The following is a 19,389-nucleotide window of genomic DNA, read 5'->3' as shown; positions in this document are numbered from 1 at the left end:
GGGGAGAACCATTGATGGCACTTGCAGGAATACAGTTGGCGCAAAGGAGCTGCATGTACAATTTGGAGACTTCCTAGAGGGCTTTCATGAGCCAACAAGCACAGTCAGTGCACTTGCTCCTCTTGTTTTTAAATGAGTGTTTACAAAGTCCTGGGGAAATTAAACTATTTATGTCTATCCCCAGTAGGGTACTGTTTAAGGAAATAAGATAAACACACCTTAGTGTGTAAGTACTTATTATTTAAGCAAACACAAAGGTTCGCTCATATGTTTGTTTTTCAACGGCATTACTGGACAGTATAGACAGTGCCGAGGTCAGGCTGGGAGAGGAGAAAGGAAGCAGTGAAGATCTTTTCAGAGAAGAGGAAGGCTGCTGCCGCTCCTTGCACATCACAGGAGTTCCCCTCCTGGCAGGAACACCACAGGGAGCCGGGTCCCCGGGTCCCACCTGCCTGGGAGCAGGGGTGGGCACACCCATGGCCTCCACACCCCCGGTCTTCCCCCAAAGAGTGGTACTGCACAGACTGCTGCAACATCCCGAGCTGCCTTCCCCGGAGACTGACCTCAGCCAGGCTATCCATCATCCACTGCTACAATGACAAAATCCAAGTAGTCTCCTAAAAAATTCCACCTTGCCTTTGCTATCCCAAGCAAAAATAGTCAACCGCTGTAACATGGGACAGAGAAAATCATTCTCCTTCAAGAAACACAGGGCACTATTCCCATTACAAGAAAAGTATTTTATTTTTAAAAAGATATGAAGTCATAATGACATCACACACTTCAAAGCACAGTCCAGGCCAACTGCCACAGCCGTCTGGGAGCTTAAAGCTGGCAAACCAGGACCTAGCTCCTTCCTTGCTGCCCTGAAGCAGCAGAAACTTGTAGCCCGGTAATGTTTTAATTACTCACCCTTCTATGAAGTTTCCAGGGGGGAAGTTTGTTTTGGAGCTAGGAAAGATGCCTCCGGGTGTTTGAGGAAATGACACTAGTTTTTCACTCACAGACACAGCTCTGTCTTTCCTGGCGTCAGATCCACAAACTGGCTCCACTCCCAGTACCTGAATCAAAGCACTTAGGCATGACCAGGACTCCCGCTAACTTTCCTCGGCTTCGGAGTAACTCTGAGGAAGGTGGGCGTTCTGCAGCGACGAAAGGCTTAGCCTCAGTGACACGAGCTCGGAACAGATACAGAGCTTGGATAGCTCGGATGTGACAGGGAAAGCTTTGCACTACGGACCCTGGGACATGACTGAGCACAGAGCTGTCTGAATCCCCACAGCTCCGTTTCTGGAAAACACTTTCCTTCAGCGTCTTCACTTAAGCAAAGTTTCCTACTCCTGCAGAGCCCGACGAGCCTCTCTGCCTGGTAACTTTCTCTGTGGCACCGGGCTCCTGCTCCGTCCCAGCCGCAATAACGCTTCTTGCCTTCCTGCGGATCGCTACTGGTTTGCTGAATACCACGAGTTGAACAGACGCAGCGGCATCGAAGCCGGCAGGCACACACGCTGCTCACAAACACCAGTACAAAACCCTTCTACCTAGCCGGCTGTCTGTGCAATTACACACACCTCAGCCTTCCCTCCAGCTACACCAGCAACCGCACGAGCCTGTGCCAAAGCTGTGGGCACTTACGGATGCCCACATCATTGCACACAAGCGCGGAGCGAGGTTCCTCTCCACCGGGACGCCCGGTCCCTACACCAGCCATTCACAACCGACCTGCGCACGTGCGCTTCCGCCAGCCGCAGCCCCGCAGCGCTACAGACAGGCGCAAAATGAGGGAAGACCGGCACGAAACCGCGAAGCGAAGTCAACTCGGGTCAGCTCCGCGGAGCCGAGGGCGCAGCGCGGCTCCCAGCGCGGCCGGGCGCGGTGCCCGCCGAGGCGCGGGGGACTGCGGGCGCGGCCGGGAGCGCACCCCGGCCCCCGCCGCACGCCACCGCCGGAGCCCCCGCTCTGCCGGAGCGGCCCGGCCGGGGCCAGGTGCGCTCCGCCTCCCCCCGCCGCCTGGCCCGGCCCGGCCCGGCCCGGCCCGCCCCGGGGGCGCCGCTGCCTTACCATCGCCGAGCCAGAGCCCCGCGGCGCACGGCGCGGCTCCCCCGGCGCGCCTCCTCATCGCGGCGGCGGGGCAGGACGGGGCCGCCCGGGCCGCTCTCGGCGCGGCGCGGCGCTGGGGGCCGCGCTCTCCGCCCGCGGGGCTGCGGCGCTGCCTGCCGAGGCGCGGCGGCAGCGCAGGGCGCGCTGCCCCCGCCCCGCCGCTCCGCGGCCGCGGGGAGCGCCCGCCTCCGGCCCGGCCCGGCCCGCCCCGCCCCGGGAGCAGAGGGGCTGCTCGGCGCCGCACCTCCGCGCCTCCCGGCGCTCCTTTCCCAGCCCGCGCCGAGAAAAGTTGGGTGCGTCCCGCCGCGGTGCGCCCGGGCCGGGCCGGAGCGCTGCGCCTCTGCCCTGCCCTGCCCTCCCCTCCCAGGTGGAGGGAGGCTGCGCCCGCCCCCCGGCAGCCTCGTCCCTCGCCGCCTCCCGGGGGGCTCTCCGACACCTCTCCCCCAAGTTTTTATCTGGGCGCTTCGGGTAGGGCAAGTCTCCCTCGATCCTGGCAAAGGCTTTCTGATGCTTCTCTCCCTCTCGGCTTTTAAAGCCAACTTCAGGGATTTGTTTGTTTGTTTGTTTACTTGTGTGCGAAAATAGCAGGAGGGAAGTGGAGCCCAGTGAAATGTTGGGAGGGCATTTTTCACTTGCAGTGTCAGCCCCGTTCCTTTGACATTATTAGAGCTTTGGCAGGGGAAAATCTGGCCCTGTGACCCTTGCAAACCTCAGCTTTGGCAGAGGTGGACACCACAACCAGCTCATCATCGGAATTTTTAAAATACCTATTGCAATATCGGACTGAGCATAAAAGCAGGATCTGAGCAGCTCCACCTTCAGGTATGCTCACCTTCCACATCTGGATCTGCATTTTGTGGTTTTGGGGCTTCAAGCCATGGTGCCTTTGTGCAGTTTCTCCTTTGGAAAGTGCCTGTAAACATCTCATGTAAACATGAGGCTCGATACTGACTGCTGCAGGGAGGATTTCTGACCAGACCTGCTTTTGGAAATGAAGCGGTATTTTTCCAACTGCCAGCACTCAGCTTCAGCTGCAGCTCCAGAGTCTAGCTGGATTCCCTCCATCACCGGTACCTCCTGGTCTGCATGAGACCAGGGTCCTCCATTCCCTCTGTGTAACTGTGGGCTCCATGCTGTGCCCTAAGAAACACACACAACAGCCACTGTTGATATGGATAACTCACAAACTGAAACCCAATCCACAGGGCAGGCCCTTTGGCTTGGCCTCTCCAGCTTGATGCAACTTCTGGCTACAAACATCAGCAGATCTGACTCCAAGAGACTGAGTTTGATGAGTGAGATCCATGGCATAAATTCAGGCTGACCGCTGCACTCATACAACCGCCTCTCGGGCTGTGTGGGTCACGCCAAGGGACATCACTGGGAGCTCTTCAGGCTGTCGTTTCTCAGAGCAGCACTGCACTGGAATGGGGTGATCCAGAGTACACACAGGTTCAGAGAAGTAATTTGGTTTGTAGCCATCCGTTTCATGCCCTTTAATCACAATTTCAGTCCTTGCACCGGGAAAAGGGACAACTTTGATGGTGTGTAGATGCAGGAGAAACCAGAGCACCCAACAAATTGCAATATATATTGCTTGCTGACAATATACATAAAGTTTCAAAAAATGAGTGTATATTAAACACAACTTATTATCAACTTTTTTGATAAGACCCATTTTATAAAGATCAGAGGGGTTTTGGCAAGGATCTTTCAACTGATTTCTCAAAAACTTTGGCGGTATTTTCAGCCATTGCAGGCAAACATGCCTCCCCAGGCTGCCAGGCCTCCTGTTTGTTGCATGCATTTGTTCATCACTATAGTAACTGAAAGACAGATAAAGAATAACATTAAGAAAAGTAAAACTGGGATCAAATCCATGAAGAAACACCTTGTCATAGTTTGGATTTTCTCAGACTTGCATCACCAAGGACAAACTGGATGAGGCTGGTCTGGGTGGAGCTGAGATGGGTCATTTTAAAACTGGAAGTTAAAGAGTTCCTGAAACAATTTTGGTTTGTCTTCATTTTCTTCTCCGCAGTACTAACGTGAGCTTTCTGGGCAACTCATTATTATAGCCTCTAGTTTTAATACTAAATCTACATTTATGTGGCTTGATCTTTGTTCGTGGAGCAAGCACTTGCAGCTCTTCCTTCAAGATCTGAGTCCTCAGAGCAGCTGCTCACTTGCCTTTACCGTTGTTCTGAGTCAGGATCTCCAGCAGCAGCTACTAATGAGCCTGACAGCATAAAAGGGAAAACATCAGAGCCCAGAGCCCTAAGCCAAGCACATGCTGCACTTTGCACGTGAGTAGGCAAACTGAAGTCAAACAGGTGTATGTGCTTTCCTAGCAGGTGTTTAAATGCTTCGCTGGATTGAAGACCAGCAGCACTGTGGGTGAGGATTAAAGCTGCTCACCCACATCCCTCAAGTTGGAAAGTGATGGAAAAGAGAACTGAGCAGTCCCCTTCCCAGTGGTGCTGCAGTAAACTCCTGTCCCAGCCTTGCTGTGCTCGCAGCAGTTTTAGAGAAATGCACTGGAAAACCTGAATGCTGAAGGGAGATTCAAAACTTGCAGCCAGAGGAGGGTCTTGACATCTTAGGCCCCATCTCCCCAACCCCAGAGGTTAGAGCCAAGGATAAACCATGCTGTGCTGGTAGGAGTTTGGTTGTGTCCTGCTGGAGGACGGGTCAGCGACCGCAGCCTGTGCCCACCCACTGCACAAGCACTGGGTCCTGGCTGCTCTGCCTCTGCCACCCAATTCCTCACCTCCTGGCCCTTTGGTGTGCCCGTATCGCAAATATTTGGAGGAGAGCAATATTCTACACCGCGAGTAACAGGTGTATACAGAGCCATCTCTCCATCCAGGCAAAGCCTACAGCAGCAAAGTGTTTCGCTGTCTGCAGAGTGGGCCGGGTGGATCAAGAGCCAAGGGAGTCATTTGCAGAAGCTTGAACAAAACAGAGCCCCTTGTGTAAAGATACCTGAATGTGAGCAGTGCCTAAGCAGAGCAAGGTTGCCTGCTGCTGCTCCTCTGCAGTCCTGGTCTCAGGCTTATGGCATTCTCTTTGCTTTACCAGGTGCAAACTGTGAAGTGGGGAATAGATTTTGATGCATGAAGGCAGTAGAGTGCAAGACCCTTCCATCACTGGGTGTTTCTGAACCCCAAGAACAGGTCATGCTGAACCCCAAGTAATATGGTCATCACTTATGGCCATATTACATCACACCTCCTTTTAATGCAGATTCCCCTCCAGGATTATCAAAGAGTTTATTCAGCCTGAATGGGAAGCCTACAAAAATTTAATTAAATTTTTTAAAAGAAAAATTGGAAAGTATTAGAGCGGAAGATAAGGCAGTGGGTTTTTCTTCTTTTTTCCCCCTCCTCCTTTTTTCCTTCTATAACAATAATAAAGCCAAAGATCTAGTTGAGAAAAAAAGTGGCTGAGTGATTCATCAGGACTGAATCATAGTCACTATGCAGTGGAATTCGCTGCCTTCGCTTCTGCAGTAGTAACTCCGTCGCTGCTTTAGATCACTGGCTGCGCTTTCAGGCACAGATATAAGACAGAGAGAGGGAGATAAAACCAACTTAACAGAGAGGCTTTTTTGGTGTGCACTGCGTGTTCCCTTTGAACACAGCATGGTCTCCTTTGCCCAGTTGTGTGGGATGGATTTTATTAAAAGAGAGCTTGAATAAATTAAGTTTCTTAGGGTTATACCTGCCATTAGATCATGCAGTCCTCCCACTTTGCTGGGGAAGAATTCTTCGTTCTTCCTATTCCATTTTAAACGCAACCTTCCCCACTCTCGCTGGGAGGTTACCTCTGAAGGAAGCACTCTGCCTGGGCCATGACATCTATTGGTACCCAGACCTAAGCTGAACAGTCCGGATGCGGTAGCTGAACACTTCGGATTTCTCCATGGTTTGGATCCCAGTCCATTTTGTGAGGGAAACCATTGTGAAGAGGTGAGGCCGGAGGAAAATTCTGGTCTACATCTGATTCACTGCACCAGATGATTTGGTGCTCGCCCTTACTTAGAATTATGTCTCACTGTTGTCACCACCTCCTTTCTTTACATTGTGAATTATTATTATTACATAATGAATTATTTGGTCCAGGGAGTGCTCTGGATGTTACAGCATTGCCATGCAGCCAGGTTCCTGGACTCATGATAAAAGTGCTCAGCTTGAGCCAAGGCGGGAAGCAGTTCAAAACTGAAGTGATCAAAAAGAAGAGGGTCACACTAGTGATACCTAAACAGACAGGCCTTTAAATAATCAAACTCCAACATCTATGATATGAAATCTCACTGTTTGCAGAGCACTTTAATTTATTCACCAGACTTTATTTATAACACTACCTGGATCTATGAATCTAAAATCCAGTTTAAGGCAGGTCTGACTTCTACCTTTAAAGGAGAACATCTGCATTCTTTTTTAACAGTGTGACTATGACTGTTCATAATACAGACATCGTTAATTCAGGTTTCATCTGAGGGTCACAAAATTATTTTGCAAGCATTAAAATGCCCTCTCAGAGTGATCCTTTAAAGTATTTATTATCTCGAGAACAAAGAAGAAACCAAAGCAAGGGACAACCATGTCAGCACCAGCTGGAGAGTTAGAGCTGGAGCAGGGCTAGGCAGCTGCCTGCTGCCTGCTGCCTGCGGGACAGGGGCTCCCCTCTGGAGAGCAGGGCAGCCCCTCCACGACGGGTGGCTTGAGCTGTCTTTTGCAAAAACCTCCTTCTCCATCAACAGCCCCAACTTGTAAATGGCCAGAGATATGTAAGACTACCTACCCCTTTCCTGGTTCCAGTCATGCGAGGTAGAATATTAAATAAGTCTGATATCAGGGGACAAGTTTGTCTTTCTTTTTTACAGGAGACAATTTTTTTGGAGAAAAATTCCCCATTTACAGTCTGTGAGCTGTAAACTACTAAACAATCCATAAGCAATGTAAGGACGACGGAGGGTGAAATGACAGTTGATAATAAAGCATCCTCAGCCTGAGCAGAGGTGGGTAGCTGGAGGAGCGCTGGTGCTGCTGTAGCTCTGCTGGGAAGGACAGGAGGCAGTGCCTGGGCTGGGGCTGAGTCCTCCTGGGCTGCCTCTTCTCCTCCCTCCAGTAACGTCTGTCCCCGCGGGCTTGTCCTCGCAGGCCGGCGTTGCTGCTGGCTCTATGTATGTTTTGGGTTTTCCACTTCAGCGTGCGCACCCACGGTGCTCCCCAAGCCGGAGTGGTGTCTGATGGGGTTGTGTCCTCTGCTCTTCAGCATCGTCTGGCGTTTCCTCTGACTCCTCCTGGGAGAGGCTCTCGGAGTGCTGGGCCACCTCAATCCTCTCTCTGCAGGCCACAGAAGTGTGACAGAAATGTCAACGTTTTCTTTTAACAGCTTTTTAAAAATCCTACTTCTGATGAAAATTTTCCACTTGGTTCTTTGCTCCTGCAAAGAAGTTTTGGAAGAAAAAGAGCTGCTTGGGAGGCAGAAATACATCTCCTGCCTCCTGCCCTGCCCCCCCGTGCTGCAAGGAGCCAGCTTCCCGGCTCACAGCACCGTGGGACGGTCGGGTGTTTGCCTTCCCGCACTGCAGGAGGCACTGGCTGCTGCTGCCAGGAAGGTTGGGACCACACCGCTGAAACCAGAGAAAAGGTTCTGGTATAAACTGGCAAAAGAGAAGGAAGCCTCAGTGAAGGGGAACTATGCGGAGGCAGCTGAAGGCTGGGGACGCTGGCGTCACCTCTCCCACCAGGCAGCATGGAGCACGCCGGACACCAGGCCATGCTGGCTTTATAGCCCTTCTTCCTGTAAGTCGCCCCTGCCAGGAGGGAGGGCAACACAGACCCCTTCCCTTCCTCATCCCGGCTAGAGCACGTGGATGAACTTGCTGTGAAAATGCAAGCAGCAAGGAGCCAAGCCCTGGCACATGTCTGTGCAGAAACCTCCTGAAGCTCTGAAGAGCCCGGAGGCTGCCCAGTGACCTGTGCTCAGCCCAGCAGGAGTGAGGTCCGTGCAGCCATGTACGATGTGCGAGCTACGCTGAGCTGTAACCCCAGCTGCGTAGGAGCCCTCGCTGGGCTTCATAATTGCGGTGGGTTGACCCTGGCTGGAAGCCAGGTGCCCACCAAAGCTGCTCTGTCACTCCCCTCCTCAGCTGGACAGGGGAGAGAAAATATAACAAAAGGCTGGTGGGTTGAGATAAGGACAGGGAGATCCCTCAGCAATTACCATCATGGGCAAAACAGACTCGACTTGGGGAAATTAATTTATTATGAATCAAAATCAGAGTAAGATAGATAATGAGAAAATAAAAACTAAATCCTAAAACACCTTCTCCCCCGCCCTTCCTTCTTCCTGGGCTTAACTTTACTCCTGAATTCTCTACCTCCTCCCCCCAGGGGCACAAGGGGACGGGGAATGGGGGTTGCGGTCAGTTCATCACGCGTTGTCTCTGCTGCTCCTTCCTCCTCAGGGAGAGGACTCCTCACACTCTTCCCCAGCTCCAGCATGGGGTCCCTCCCACGGGAGACAGTCCTCCATTAACTTCTCCAGCGTGGGTCCTTCCCACAGGCTGCAGTTCTTCACAAACTGCTCCAGCGTGGGTCCCTTCCACGGGGTGCAGTCCTTCAGGAGCAGACTGCTCCCGTGTGGGTCCCCCATGGGGTCACAAGTCCTGCCAGCAAACCTGCTCCAGCGTGGGCTCCTCTCTCCGTGGGTCCACGGCTCCTGCCAGGAGTCTGCTCCAGCACAGGCTTCCCACGGGGTCACAGCCTCCTTTGGGCATCCACCTGCTCTGATGTGGGTTCCTCCATGGGCTGCAGGTGGATATCTGCTCCACCATGGACCTCCATGGGCTGCAGGGGACAGCCTGCCTCACCATGGTCTTCACCATGGGCTGCAGGGGAACCTCTGCTCCAGCGCCTGGAGCACCTCCTCCCCCTCCTTCTTCACTGACCTGGGTGTCTGCAGGGCTGTTTCTCTCACATATTCTCACTCCTCTCTCCAGCTCCAGTTGTGCAGGGCTTTTTTTCCCCCTTCTTAAATACGTTATCCCAGAGGCACTACCACCATCGCTGATGGGCTGGGCCCTGGCCAGCGGTGGGTCCGTCTTGGAGCCGGCTGGCATTGGCTCTATCGGACATGGGGGAAGCTTCTAGCAGCTTCTCACAGAAGCCACCCCCGTAGCCCCCCCGCTACCAAAACCTTGCCACGCAAACCCAATACAATAATTTATATGCATATGAGTCTGTATATATTTCCATGAGTACTGCATCTCTGAGTGAATAAGGATAACTATATGCAACTGTGAATAAAAGAGCTGAGTGAATCATTCATCATGGATTATTGATAGGATTAATTTTACCTCTTTTTCTGCTCTCAGGATGTTCACAAGCCCCCCTGAATTTATTTTCTCTCTTTTATTAAATATTTTTGAAGATGAAGTAGATTAAAACCAAGTAATTTTTCCCCTCTTTGCTTGGCTGAATGAGATGTTTGCAGTCAGGTTAACCACTGCAAATTCTCCCAGAAAGCGAGTGTCTTCTCTTCTGGCATCTGAGCCTAGAATCTTCAAAATCTTTCCCCCTGAACATTCACACACGTAAAGCGCAGTCATAGGGACCTAAGAGGAAAATGAGCTCAAAACAGGGGGACAAGCAGAAATTAAGGGTTATCACGAGCTAGCTCGAATGAATGACTGCCAGCTGTGTCAGGCAGGGCTCAGGCAGGGCTGTGCGCCGCTGCCGGGGTGTGAGGGAAGGGCTGCGGGTGTAAAAGCTCAGCTCAGCAGGTTCAATGCACACGTGTTAGGAGGCTGTTTGAGCTCCTCTTTCTGCCAACAAGGAGATATCAGCTCCTCCGTGGACTCTTCAGGCAAAGTCCTGAGCCTCTACGCTGTCTGTGCTGGCCTTCCAGGCAGATTGCAAAGATGAAGAAACCCAAGTCTGGCCAGGGCTGGGTACCGATGGTGCAGAAGGACCCTCCGAAGGATGGAGGGCAGAGCCAGCCTTCGCCAGCAGCCAGCAGGTCGCACCCTCACCCATTCCAAGCGGAGGAAGGACACCTTCCTCTGGCAGGGCTCTCCGGTGGCTTTCCATGTGGTGTCAGCGTGAGATCTCAGCCACATACACTCATGACATCAGAGCATGTCCCAGCACATTTAGGTCATGAGCCAGCAGAGCAATCCTGGGCTTAGTAGTCCTGCCCAAGCAGGGAGGAGGTTAGTGTGGATCGGATGATTCTCTGCCATTTCTCATGTGCATTTCTTTTTCATGTGCATCTCTTTTCAGGTAGGGCAATTGCCTGGGAACAGAACCTGCTCTTCACGGATTTGAAGCTCAACACATGCTTGAGTAAAGCCAGGAGTTGGTTCCCCAGCAGTTTTGGCAAATGCTGGCTGATGCTCAGTCTTCTGCACATGCTTCGTGCCAAGAGCTTCGTAAGCCCAGTGCGTTCAGTTGAACTGTTCACATGCAGAAAGTTAACCTGGCTCCATTTCCCACCCTGGAGTAGTCGAAATTCAGCTCCACAGAGGCAGCAGCCTGCTAGGCGTTCCCACGCTGTTGCCTCTCAGAAGACTTTTCTTTGCACACGCAGACCTCTGCTTGCACGGAGATCCCAGTGTTCACACGAACCAAAATGCCAGCAGCATGAATGTCCTTGAGCATCACATGCAAAGTGCTGCAGCCCCTGGGAATCAAACGCTCATTCACACCAATTTGATTATTTGATTCACACTGGTTTTGCACGTCAGCTCTTCTCCAGACAGGATGTTGCCGATCCTGTCTGCGAGCATTTGTACGTCTCATTATTCAGTGTGACAAGCATGTCCTGTCGTGTCTCAGCGTGGCTTCCCCTTGGCCAGCCGCACGCCGCCCAGCACCACCCCGGATGATTTTACACAAACAGGCCAACAATTGTTCCCTTGCAGATGGCTGCGAACTGCGCTGGGGACCAAGGCTGCTGTTTCCATGGCAGCACGTAGACGATTCCACTTGTGAGCAGCCCTACTATTAAAATACAAACAAAAATAAACCCGGAGAGTGACTTTTTCCTTCCCACTCCTTGGCCTTTGGGGAGCCTTCACCCTCTGCTCCATGCTGGAAACCTTGGGTTGCCATTGTGGCTTTTCCCACCAAGTTTCCCTGGGGCTGCTGGAGCTGCGTGAACAGTGGCAGCAGTGTTTCGGGCATCGCACGCCGATGCTGTGCTGCACAGCCTCAGAAACACAGCCAGGTCAGCTCAGGTCAGCCCTGAGACGGGAGTCACGGCCATTTAGTAAGCGGGAGACTGGTCCCAGCAGAGAGGGGAGCCAGCAGCCCAGCGCTGCTCTGGTGTGCCCTCAGCTACCCAGGAAGGAAAATCAAGGCCCCCCTTGGAGATGGAAAACCTATTTCATAAGTCCTTTACGTGCTTAGTGGAGCAATGTTATTTCTGACCATTAATTCCCCATCAAAAATCTTCAAAAACAAAAGAAAAAAGAAGGAGACTTCTTTATTCAGCGCTGTTCAAAGAGAAGGGAACAGACTGGAGCCTGCAGGTGGTTTGCAAACCCTTTTGGGCAATTGCATGCTGGATTAGCACACAGTTACAGCCAACGTTCACCAAAGTGCAGTGAAATTCATTATGCAGCTTCCCAAACACAGCAGATATTTTAAGCTAAATAACGGGCAAGGTAGACCAGGCTGGGCACAGGGGTGGAAGGGCTCGGCAAGCCCCAGCAGCAGCTGCTGTGCTTCCTCTTCAAGGCCACACACAGTGAATTATTTGCGTGAACACAGTTTCTAGCATGAAAAAAAATAAGAAAAAAATAGAAGAAAAGAAAGAAATGGCTCCCTGTGGTCTAGCCGCAGCAGCCTAAAGCATCCCAGCAGTATTCAGCTCAGTTATTGCAGTGCTTGGGGAATACAAGTGGCCCATCTAATCCCGCACCTATCTCTATAGTGGCTACTAGTGGATACCTAAGGGAGAGGTTAAGAGGGAGTTGGGCATGTAGGCTCAGGCAAGCACACTGCGTCCCTGGGACACTCTCCAAGCCTCCGGTGATCTGCGGTTAAGCAAGTCCCTCAGCCAGAGGGGACACTGCTGCCTCAATTCATTGTTCTTCCATTAATTCCTCCTCCCGCGTTACAAACACATTTTTGGCATTTGGCAGCAAGGGGTTCCTGCATTAATTACTCCTTGTGTGAAGAGCCCTTTTGCATATCTGGAGTGTACTACACGCCTGTTTCGGCTGGTGCTTTCTACTCCTTGTGTGGAAGGAAGCAGGGAACAGTCCTTCCCTGCTCACGTAAATGCACAGGCACTCCCAGGGGCTTGTCCTGAAGCTAATGCTTTAATATGCACCAATGTTCCTGTTTCTTTCAGCAGTGCTTGCACTAGACGTGGAGATCTTGACAGCTCTAAGAGCCTATAAACAGGTATGTATCTTAGTCAAAGACGCAGGAGCTGCTTATGCAGGTAGTTAAAAAACAGTATTAGTAGCAGGGCTGCCTACATGCTCCAAGGAAGTGCTCTTAGGAGCTCATCCCACCAACAAAGCGTCGAGCCCTCCAGTCCAACATTTTCTTTTCAAATATTCATTTCTCCCAATCTGCACATGAAGGTGTGATAGCAGCAAGTCTCCTTTCCTTCAAATGTTGCCTGCTCAGCATCGTCTGCTGCAGGGACCTTCCCACCCACTGGGCTCTTCCCTCGGCACTGGCTGAGCTGCCTCTTCCACATGGCAAAAGGTGAGATGTTCCCTTCCTGTGACGGGACCATGGGGAGGAATGACCCTGTTGCTTTCAAGGCATGGTGGCCTGGACAGGTGGGGGTGGAAGGAAGAGCAGTATGAGGTGAGTACAGGACCTGGGTAAATACAGAGGGGATCCAGCATGCCTACAACATCTCATGTGAACACCACCAGCCCCCAACCTTTGGTTGACCTAAGCCATGGCTGCTCACTTCCCATATCCCAAGTCCTCCCTCTTCCCAAACACACCACACCGAGGGTACTTCAGCAGTGGCATTAGGTCCCTTCGGTCTGCACCAGGATAGCAAAGGGCACACAGGAAGGTTGCACCCTCTGTCACCCTTGGCTGCCCCACCGAAGGGCAATCCCCACCGAAGGGCAATCCCCGCGCAGTGCCCCTGGCCAGGGCAGGCTGTGCTCAGCCTCCAGCTGGTCTCTGCGGGCAGGGAGCTGAAGCCAGCCTGGCCGCAGCGGTGGCACCTATGGGGACAGCTGAGCTTGGTGCAGTCCAGGCTTTTCCCAACGCCCTCTGCCCTGCAATGGCAGATCTGCCGATGCGCCGTGTCACGCCACGACCACCTTCATATCATGGTTAGAGGAACCGCAGTCTCCCGAAAATTGGTGCCCAGCCTCCTGCAGCGGCTCCAGGCCACGGGCTAGGGCAGCCTCCACAGCTTTTATCCGTGTGAAACAACAATGCCATCCAGTGGCTGGCGAGCCTGCGCCCACGCTCCCTTCGGCACATCACCGCAACCGGGACATTCACCTGCCTTGGTTTTGTTTTTTGATTTTATTTTTGGCATACTGCCTCGTCTCAAAATAAATACTCTCCGGACTTAAATACCCACAGTAAATCTTCTTCTGTGCCCAAGTGGCCTCCCACCAGCACAGGCACCACGCGGAGCTGCCCCGTCCCTGCCTGACCCCATTCCCCACAAGCTGCCCTGTGCCCACGCACTACCCACTCGCTCGCAGTGGTGGTAGGGGACACTTGCATTTAGCGTAAATACTGATTTGGAAGAGAGGCAACAAACAGAGCATTTGTTGGAAGCTCAAAGATTCAATTAAACGTTCTTTTCTTTAAAAAAAACAAATTAGCATAACATAGAAAAGTGATTAAAAGATTCCTTGGCAAGGAGGGTTTGAAATGGAAACGACTGAGATGTCAGCATTCACCACTGTTATTTGTCCTTCGCTTTATTGAACTTTAGTATCTATTATCCATTACCTGCTTTGTGAGTCTCTGCTGCTGTCTGTCTTGGCATATATTTTACCATACATTTAATCTTGTCTCTATAAAGAAACCACAATTGTACCTGCTGAAACACACTTCTCAGTCACTGAAGAAAGAAAGAAAATAAAAGAAAGATTTTCTTCCTGTTGGACTCTCTTTTTTCAGCCTTTAGGCTGAAAAAAGCACCTTTTCTGTGTTTTTTCCATAACTACGTGGGCTATATACTTTTTTTTAAAGATGCAACAGCTATCTTCACAGACTTTAGTGATTCCCAGGAGCCACGGCTATTCAGACACCCACCAAAGAGCCCCAAAACTGCAAGATGTGACAAAACTGCAGGATTTTGACATAGATGCCAAGGGCAGCAGATGACCAGAGCTGCTCCGGTGTAGCTGGAACTGGAGTCCAGCTTAACGCTCATCCTCTAAGTTCATCTCCTCCATGTCTCAGATATTTTTTAGACCAAGCAAAGGAAGGTCATTTCAGTTCCTCTCCCTGCCTTGCCAGCTCTCTCTCTCTTTACCATCTTCCTGCCCTGCTTAGAGCTTTTTCTTACTTTCCCAAAGGCCAAGAATCTCAGAGGTTTTCCTTGCTGCCGGACAGGTGGACACAAAGCTCTCTCTGCCCCTATTTTGCCCATCACGATAACACTGTGTCACCTCCTGCTCCCCCGAGCTGAGACCCTGCCCTCGCCATTCCTGCACCGTGTGCCTGACAGCTGCTAGAAACCAGGATTACGGCTGTTAGGGATGCGTTGAAAAACGATTTATCCTCCTCGCTTTTTTTTCAGTGATGACAGCACCGAGGAAAAGAGTTTCCCTCCAAGTTTCTGAGACCTATATTATTACTAGATAGATAAAAAAATTCAGAAACCCCATCACTTAGCCGTGCTTACAACACCAACCTCTGCCTTAGGCCCTCTGTGGAACATCATTTGCCTCTGCAGCTTGATTTGATACCAGCTGCAGATTATTGGGGCCATCATTCACCTCTTTCGACATCCCCCACTTTGTACCAGCATGGCACATCTGCCACCCCCACGGATGATGGCAAGCTGTCACCTACTGATTGCCACGCTCGGAGCAAGCAGAGCTACCAGCACAGAGGTGCTCACTGACTTCTCCAGCTCCAGCAATAAGGTCCCCACAGTCAGGAGCCTGCTTGTCAACTCTCCTCTGATGTCTTTTCATTGAAATTGAGGTATTCGTGGGCAAGCAGCCTGCAAAGTAGGAGACAATAACAATATATCAGAGACAGAAGGTTTGGTGGCTCCTCTGAAATCTCTCCAAATCCTTGCCCCGCCCAGGTGGACGATGACCATCTGCTTGTAACACTGGCCTTGTCCCTGGGGAAGGATCCTGGGGAAGTCCCCTGGGTTATCCATGCAGTCGAGCATCCAATTTCCTCTATGGTTTGCTTCCTTAATTATTTTTAATCTTGACTATTATCGTTGTTGTTGTTATTATTACTAACAAGTACTTCAAACTCTCGAAGGACATGATTACGTGCACTAATTAGCCAGCCAGATTGTGGCTGCCAAGAAGGCAGCACAGAGCCCAGCACTCCCTGGGCTGTGGTGTGTGCCCGTGTCCATGTCCATGTCCATGTCCATGTCCGCCCCCCTCCCCTCCTGCCTCCTCCTTGCTTTCCTCAGTCCCGCCAGTACAGGCTTCCCCGTTTGGACTGTTCAAATTGTAATTGCCAGCAGCTGAGCCAGTTCGTTAGCTAATAGCTGCGATGTCTGGGGTGGCCAGTCAGTGTGCGGCCCCTCCTCAGGAGCTGCTCTGGCTGTACTAGACCAGCAGAGCTGTGCTCTTCCCTCCTTCTCCCTGACCTTTATTTTTCCAACCTCCTGTCACATCGATGGTTTCCCTCGGCAGGTTACTCTTCCTTCAACACACCATATCTAACCAGGACCTGGCCCGTAGCCATCATGACAAACCCACACCATGGTCTGGCAACACTACTTTCCTCTTTGCTAAACAATCCCTGGGGAAGCGGCAATGTCTGACAACTCAAGCCAGGGCAGGGTACGCATGGAGGCGGTGTGGACACCATGCATGCACTGGCACCAGTGCTGCTGCTCCCTGGCCTCCAAAAAGCTCCTGTGGGGGGTTTGCATGTGCATGTGCATGTGCCAGGCCTGCCTGTTCTGGTGGAGGGCAGGGCTGGGTGGACCTGCACCATGCGCCTCCCTTATCTACCTGGGTCCTCAGGAGATGCTTGTTGCCAAACTGAGATGCCTCCCAAGGCCAGCCCAGCCCCAGCACTTTGTGCTGGTGTTGCAGTATCCCCAGCTGAGGTCTTCAGCAGAGCAGCCATCTGCAGCTCAGCCTGCCAGGGCAGCAAGCAGTACACGCACTTATCTCAGCAGTCCTTGCAGGTCAGGCTGCAGCCCAGGGAACTGCCTTCTTTAAAAGAAGCTGCGAGACTGTTTTCAGCCAGAGTCATCGTTCCTGCATGGAGCTGGAAGAACTACGGCGCTGTTTTCCCCAGTGAGGTCTCCTAAGAGCTAGGGAGATGTGAGCCTCTAAGTGGCTAAAGGTACGTCAAGAAGCAGAGCACCTGCTTGTAACTAGGAGGGAGCACCACCAGGCGAGTGGGGTGGATTGTAATTTCCTGGGCAATGACTGAGGGCAGCATTATTTGTCACTAAAGAGCCTTGGCTGGGTAGGACAAGGCCCTGGCCTTGCAGTGATGAGTAAAATGGAGGCACTTTGATCTGTCTCCCCTCCTTGATGGACTTTCTGATTAAAAGGCAGAAAATGATCAGACACAAAGTGGAGCAAATTGACTCCATCCGATTCCTCTCCAAGCAAGGATGAAAAAAGGGCAAAGAGTAGAGCTAGTTCAACAGCAAAATGGCAATTGCAGAAAGATTTCCCAATCACCAGGCTGACTTCACTATTTTGTAGGAGATCACAGAGACCACCAGCTACTGCTACTTGTGAGTATCCTGGACACTGCCAGAATTTTGTCCTGAGTAATTTTCCTCTTCAACTCATTCCATCTCTGTCCTTCCTCCTGTTTCTTCCCTCTGCGATAGCTGACAGCTTCTCCCTTTGGAGTGGCATTGGAACCTATGGGAACCAGGATGTGACTGTTACCGGTGGAGCAGTGCGGGTGGTGGGGTGATGGCACAGCTTTCCTTTTCAGGGATGTACAGACATCCTCTCCCTACCTGCAGCCAGCCTGGGCTGTGCAATGAGCTGGAATCCCCAGGGCACATCCAGCTATGACTTATCCTCTCTGCTTTTGGCACCTGCCTCAGGCAGGCTGAAGCTCCCGTCCTCTCTCTTCATCAGTGCCACAGGATCCCATCATTCTCATTTACTTCTGCATAGCCTGAGTGAGGTGAGATGATTCTCCCCATGTCTATCTTTCCAAAGTGGCCATCTCCCAATTTGTAAGTACAATTACCTGCATGTGTCAGCTGCTAATTTGTCCAGGCAAATGGTTGTTGAGTGCTCAGGAAAGCAACTAGCATGAGGTGTGTAACGCAAAGGTTGTTACTATGCCTGCGGGAATGTGGACGGGCTCTTTGCACCATTTACTCCCTAGAGACACGCTGGGTATGTCTAAATTAGACTTGTCCCCCTGGGCCCTCTCTATAGCCATGGGAAAAGACAGGCTCCCTCCAAGGGCTCTGAACTCCTCTCTAGAAAAACATCTCTGTCTTGATCAGCAGGGTTTGAGAAAATGAATTTCCATTGCATGTCCAAAATTGGAGGACATGGCTGTGCCCCAGACGTCGTTGCAGCCTCAGCGCCACTGCCCAGCCTGACACTGCTGGGACGCGGGAAGTGGGAACCTGCTGCCAGTGCCGGCTCCCCCAGTAGACATGAGGAAACATCTCTCAGCCTCTCCAGGAAGCTGCTCTGCTTCTTTAGACATTAATGTTAATCACTCATGCAACTGTCCTTATCAGTCCAGGTGCTGCCGACATAATAAGTGCCACTCATGCTATTAATGTAAATCTGGTCTCCTTTGGAGGAGAGGCTGTTTGTGAGCAGGGGAGAAGAGGATTGCTGGGAGCCCAGTGGCTGCTGATGGATAGCTGTCACCCCTGCTTCTCCAGTGCTCCCAGGGGTGGTGGGTGGCTGATTAAACTGAGGATACTGAGCCGTATCATTAAAAAGAGACCAAAACGTCCTGTTTTCACAAGAACATCACTGAGAAAAGCCCCATCTCTTAGATTCACTGTGGAAAAAACAAATTGAGCACATTCGCAGTCAAGTAATATGGGGGATTTTGCATCTCAAAAGCTGCTGTGTCTCTTCCCCTTGCTGTTCCTGGCCATTGAAAATCTGGAAATGCTACCAAAAATGTCACTTGCAAAGCCATCTGGTTTGAGCCCTGGCAGCTCCCTTCAGGGATGTGAATCTCATCGTTTCCATTTTACAGCAGGTGGAGGGAGAGAAGGAACTCAAGGCAAAGAGGGTTTGGATGCTCAGTGACTTGCCAAGGATGGAGCAGGGAACAGTGTGCTGTGGTCCCGTCCCCCCTCCCCAGGCTCTCACCTTCAGGCTGCACCACCTGTGCAGCCTTCATAGCAGGGTCCAAATGTCGCAGCGGGACTTGGAGACATGGGGGCTGGAGGCTCTTTTCCATGTGACTGTAGCAGGAAAAGACCCCAGGCTTTGCTGGCAAATTATCACAACCCGGTCATGGTGAAAGCTCTGCATGGGGAACCTGAGTCAGGGAGCTGGGTCTTGGAAATGGTGCAGCAGCATTGTGCCTGGGTGAACACCTACAAGGTTGGGCATTTAAGTGCACGTGCATGAGTGTGTACACAGGCTGGTGTGTTTGGGTATCCATACCTGCATGCAATGCCAGCTTGGTGAAGGCAGCGTCTGCAAGCAACATCATTTATTTGATTGCGCAACAGAAATCACACCCAGCCTTTGGCCTGCAGTCATCATGGTTGGAAGGAGACTATGTCCAGGAGGAAATGTCTGTGAAAGCAGACTATTGTTTATGACAAGGACCTTACAGTGCCCCAGAGCAATCTTCTAAGAGGAGAATAAGTGTGGAAAGCACTTCTTAAATAGACATGTGGAGCTCAGGTTAGTAGTAAACTTGGTACATGCAATGAAAACTTGGCACAGCTAGTACAACAGCCAGGACCAAAGAAGACCTGTCCTCCTACCTCTCTCCTGTCTTTCCCTTGAGCACACAGCTCAAGCAGGGTGCCTGGGCCCAAGCCCTGCAACTCCAGGCCTGGCTCTGCTCCAGCTCTGCAAACAGCTTTGGAGACACTTGCCCACCTTCACCACCTGATGTTTGCAGCTTGGATTTTTTCTTTCATATTGCCAGG

Source organism: Ciconia boyciana, chromosome 9 (genome assembly GCF_034638445.1).
Source record: "Ciconia boyciana chromosome 9, ASM3463844v1, whole genome shotgun sequence".
Lineage (NCBI taxonomy): Eukaryota > Metazoa > Chordata > Aves > Ciconiiformes > Ciconiidae > Ciconia > Ciconia boyciana.
Note: the sequence above shows the minus strand (reverse complement) of the source record.